Below are 6,000 nucleotides of genomic sequence, written 5' to 3' on the forward strand. Positions count from 1 at the left end.
GTTTTAATGAGGGTGCTGATCCTATCGGAGCACATTCCACTCTAATAGTCTCATTTTTAACTCTGGGTCTTTGTGTTGAATAAACACACTTGAGGCTCTCAGCTATCCCCACGTTTCTTTAACCGGCCTACCTACTGTTTCTACCTATGTATTTAAAGGTGTCCTGATCTGTGACTTCCTTTGTTCTGCTTCTACAATAACTTAACAGAACTGCTTTCACGTTAGGACCCAGAATTTGGGGTAACTTAAATCTAGGTTTCCATGCCACGGCCACTCATATTTGGGCCTAGAATAAAATGTCTTCTTTGAGCTTACTGTTGTGATTATTTATTTATTTTAATGTTGTGATTTTTATATCAAGAAAGTAAATACTAGAAGGGAGGTAGAGCTAGCAACAGAAAAAAATTCACAAAGTTTGATTAAAATAAGGATATGAAAATATAAAAGAGGAGTGTCAGGTAAAGGTCTGACCTAAGGGAGAAGGCAGCAGTCCTTAGAGAGCCTTGGAAGGAGGAGACTGCAATGGAATTGTGTGAAAGTGATGAACCAAAGGCTAGCAGGACACAGCAAAGGCTCTGAGACAGAGGCTGTAGTAGTCTAAGTACAAAAATGTTAAACATATATTAACTCGCAAAAAGCAAAGGATGTCTTTTTTTTCTTTCTTCCTAAAAAGCCTACTCACAGCCATTGTTACACTAATTTGGGGCACTGAAAAGCAGGTGCGCATTTTCTTGCCAGAGTTCCCTTGCTTCATTTGATCACAGTGGCTACAGCTGACATACAAGGACAGCCCGTGAAGGATCCCTTCAGCGTGGCCTGCTCACCTTACTGCCACTATGGAGTCATGGTTGTTGAATTAGTTTCTCTGTGGAAAGGAGAAATGGTTAACACTGTATCCGTTGCAGCTGATGAAAATGGCACTACCTTAGATGCTATTTATTTATTTATAGAAAGGGACACACAATGAACACTCCTAAAATCTAAGGCAACAATTTTACCTTTCCTAGACAGGGAACAGGCAGACTCTTAAATGAGACAGCTAAAGACTTAGGAATCCTGACTCATCATTGGAATGAGCTGGAACACGGGGTGGTGCGGTGTCTCTCTGACAATCACTGTGGGAGGCCAGAAGGCATTTTGGCTCAATATGCCTAACTAACCAGTGTTGGTTCAAACTTCAGGAGCCTGACCCTGACAAGTTTATTTTAGGAACACTTAAGCAAATTGCAAGTTGGTGAAAAGTTTTCTGGTGATAATTAACTCAATCCCGTGTGTACAATAAAGCTCAAAGTAAGCTAAATAAAGATCAGACATGGCTACATCAACTCTTTGCAAATACATATGATACCTTCCATAAAGATGGGTTCTACAGATTAGGAAAAACAAGCTCATAATAAGGATCTGGAGGAAGATCCACTGTGGTCTCTGCCACAGAAATTGGGGGGGGGGGTAGTCACCAGGCTATTAACCATGTCTGCTCCCAAACTTCTGCACAGATAACAGGCTGTACATCCCTTTATTTGAAGGAACAACCCTCCATGTTTAACATTCCAGGTTCCCCTAGTACTCACCTGTTAGTACCAAAACCTGTTTACCTCCTACAGTAATGTACTCTCAAAATGACACAAGGATACTCAGAACCCAAATGCTATATGGATATTTATACTTGATATGTTCCTGTAAGTGCTAAAAGCTCTATCCTGTTTCGTGAACATATTGGGTGTCAAATAAAAGGCAACTGTGAAGACAAAAAGAGATGGCACAGGCCATGGCAAGAAATGTCTATAGGAGCATTCTGCATTGAAGACCCCAACACCAAGTCTCTGACAAGAAAAATCAGGAATACATATTGTTTCAAGCAACAAGCCTATCTGCTTCTGCCATTAGGCGTGATGTCTAAAAGATGGGATTGTGGGGAGGACATGAAACTTTCTGGGTGCCCTTTCCAGACTGGCAGGCTCTTCTGTGACCATTCAAAACTACTTTCTTTGTTCATCAACATTTAAAAACCCTAGACAAAGAGCTGGGGTGGTGACATATATCTTTAATCCCTGCACTCTGGAGATCCCTGTGAATTTGAGCTCTGCCAGGTCTACACGGTGAGTTCTAGCACAGCCAAGACTACATACAGAGATCCTGTGTCAAAAACAAAACAAAGCACAAGCAAACCGACAGGTCTCCTTCTGGGTGAAACATTTGGGGTCTCCTGTTAACCACCAAGAACTTTCTTTTCCTTAATTTCTCCTCACTGTTTCTGCTTCATGGCTCTTATTCTTTGGGGTCACAAGGCAAGGGCTGAGACCAGAAAACCTGAAAGACTGCTTCCATTACTATAGTTTGTTTTGTTTTGTTGAGATTGGGGGCAGCAGGACCTTGAATTTTCTATAGAACTGTGGATAATTTTTGGTTCCTGATCCCCCTGACTCCGTCTCCACAATGCTGGGATTAAAAGAGGACACCTTCATACTTGCCTTGCAGTGAGGTTTCTCAAAGTGATTTTGGTTGCTTTTGAAATTCAAAACACATCATATTCTCCCTGCTCCTTTTCTTTAGCTTTATGAGTATAGTTTTTTTTCTAAATACAGATGCAACTATAGAGCCTGTCGGTGAAGGAAAGAGGTGACAATTAGTGTGTTAAGAAGTTGGATATATGTGAGATATTGCTTTGCCTTTCTGAATGAAGAGGCAGGGGTGAGGTTGCCCAGATGGCAAGTTGCTCGGGGTGCATAGGTCTAAGACAGTAACATGATGGGTTAGTGTGGTTCTGACCGTGGGGGTGAGCAGAACCAAATGGAAACTTCCAGACAGTTTGAAGGTCTAGATGACACCTCGGTGTTACATCATGTATGTCAGTCCACTGGGAGCAATCTGCATGTTAATGACTTGATTTGTGAACCTGTGGAGACAACAATACATGAAAGGTGGCCTGGATACGATCACTGTGAAATTTGTCTCACTTTTCCCCTCTTTCCTGCCGCACGGTAAATCCGAGTGTGTAAAGCCAATGTTTCCTCCTCCCTAGAATGTTCCAGATTTGCATCTGCCTCTGGAGCATAGATCCTTACTTTCAAATGGGGAGAACTGATTGTTCTTGAATAATAACAGTAATGAACACATTACTAACACTCCAAGAATGGTTTAGTAGCTTGGCCAGGTCCAGCCATGAGCATCAAGGATGGAGTTCAGTCCTGAGGAATCTAACCCAAGAAACTGTGCTTGAAGTTTCTGCCTCACATCACCCATGAAGGTGTGTTCTACTTGGATCAGGAACACTTGCTAGAAGTCAACAAACTATATCTGTTCTTTTATTAAATCTTTATGGCAATGCCCTAAACTGGCATTTATTATTTTAATTTCATTATGGTCTTGAGATTAAATGACTTCCTCAAAGTATTACATGAGAGGTAAGAAATTAATCGTGCCAAATTTTAATTGCACAGAATAAACATACTATAAATCTTGGTTGACATTTCTATTAATCTCCAAAGAAGTTACAGATATCGCACTAAGCAATGTGTTGTCTTATGCTGCTGGGTCACAGTAAGTAAAAGTTTAGCTAATTAGCATAAGGGCTATCACAGGCCAAAGACCCACCAGTTAGCTGTCTCTCTGGCACACATGGTAGCTTTTATTTCACCATGGGAATCGAGTATCATAGAGAGATGGTTGAGACCATAGAGAGAAATCTACCCGAATCTCACAGGAGAGTTCTCTTGAACATCTCTCTCCCCTGAGGATGCGTGTATCAAAGGGTGACGGTCGCTCTCTGGTCTTCATATGAATTTACCTTTGACAGATTTTAAGTTCTATCGTTTGAGTTCATGTACCCTTCCCAAAGGGCCGAGCCATCAAGATAATACTCAACTACTTGAACATGGTGGAGCTCAGCCTTATTTAGAAAACAGGTAAGGATTCGTAGTCACTTCCCGAGGCTGTGTCCGGACCTCATCCAGCACCTTCTGCGCGGTCTGCCAGCCTCTCCAGCCACCCTCTGCTTCACACTGCACCAGCAGTTGGCACACATCCAAGGGCCCAATCCTTGCTTTCTCTTTCCCTGCCAATTAATTTTCATAATAAAAGTACACACAGCCACATACATATTATTATTCATCAATCCCAGCATGGATTCTACAAAGTCTCGAAAGAAAACAGAATGACCCCAAGGGCGACATTATCAGACAAAGGAAGACAACTGCATTTCTGTTGAGGCAAATAATCACTCTGATTAACCCGCCGAGGCCAATAACTACTGTGTTTAATGTCTAAGGGCTTTGTGCAAGCTTCCTAGGACGGCCATCTGAAAAGACACTGTGCATAAAACCACACTGCTGAACCTGGTTCCCGTCGAGGATTGTATTGGCAGGAAAATGATCAGAGCCGAGTGAGGGTCTGTCTTCTCAAGAAAAAGGTTTCTTTAGGTTGTAATGTAAGCAGATTCTGTTACTAAGGCTAATTATGTGGTAGGATATTTAATAGCAAAAATACCAAAACCAGTTACTGATGGGAAGTTCTGAAACAATGCAGGGGGCAGTGTGGCAGACATAACCCACACTGAGAAGGAGGGAGGACTTTTTAGATTAGCTGTCTCATCTGGTGAATTAAAGGCACTGGAAAATCTAGTGAAAGAACCTTGGAGAGTTGCGTTTCTTATTTTAAATCTTTTGCTGTGGCCATAGATGGTCGTGCTAATGACACAAAAACAACTCAACTAGTAATTTTTATTAAAGGTATCAATGAGAAATACAATGTCACTAAGGGAATACACATATAAATCAAGGGATTTATATGAGCAATAAAAGAATATGTTAAAATTCATTTTATTTCTTCTTTATAAATATATGTTACTGTTGGGTTTTTTTGTTGTTTGTCTTTTTCTTTTTGTTTTTTTTTTGTTTGTTTGTTTTTGAGAAACTCACTGTATAGTCCTGGCTGGCCTAGAAGTCACTTTGTAGGGTAGGCTAACACAAACTCATAGAGATCCATTTATCTGTGTATCCTGAGTGTGAGATTAAAGGCACAAACCAGACTTTAGCAATGATAGGTAAAAGAAGGGGGCTTTTTAAATTAATAGAAGATAAAGAAATTGATGCCCAAAGCCCATGCTTAATGAAGTATTATCAAGATAATGTATGCATGAAGGCATAAAAATGGGTAACATCAGGCAAATTATCATCAGAACTGACTTTCCTAAGGGCCACATCATCATCAAATCCAAGAATTCCTTAAAAGTGTTGGTGAGCTGACTATGGCAATACATTCTTTGCGCTTGCGTGTAAGATGGATAAATTAAGATGGGTGGTGATGGTGTATGTCTTTAATCTCAGCACTCGGGAGGCAGAGGCAGGCGGATCTCTGTGAGTTCGAGACCAGCCTGGTCTACAGAGCTAGTTCCAGGACAGGCTCCAAAGCTACAGAGAAACCTTGTCTTGAAAAACAAAACAAAACAAAAAGGACAAATCAAGGACAAATGTTGAGAGATTATGATTTGGATTTGTTACATGTTATCTAGTCATTTATGGTAGCAAAACAGAACTTTGTAGCAAAATTTGCTGATGAAAACAATATTACGTATTTAGTAATTTTAAGACTTATTAGTTCATTTAAATTAAAACAGATTTCATAATTCTTGGGAAAACAATCAATATTTTGCTATACTTGCAACTCCATTTTCAGTCTACAGAAAAACGTTGCCTGACAGCTTCTAAATGGAACACCGTCTGTCCCAATCTGAGCTGCAGTCTGACATTCCACCTAAAGAAATCCTTGCCTGTGTCTTGAATTAGTCACCGTTCTATTGCTATGAGGAGACACCATGGCCAAGATGACTCTTGTAAAAGAAAGCGTTAACTGGGGCAGGTTCAGAGGGTTAATCCGTCATAATAGCAGGAAGTGTGGCGGCGAGCGGGCAGGCTTAGTGCTGGAGCAGCATCTGATACCTTACATCCTGATCGCAGAGAAGAGAGAGAAGGAGAGAGAGGGAGAGGAAGGGGGAGAGGGAGA

The sequence above is a fragment of the Microtus ochrogaster genome, chromosome 16 (genome assembly GCF_000317375.1).
Source record: "Microtus ochrogaster isolate Prairie Vole_2 chromosome 16, MicOch1.0, whole genome shotgun sequence".
NCBI lineage: Eukaryota > Metazoa > Chordata > Mammalia > Rodentia > Cricetidae > Microtus > Microtus ochrogaster.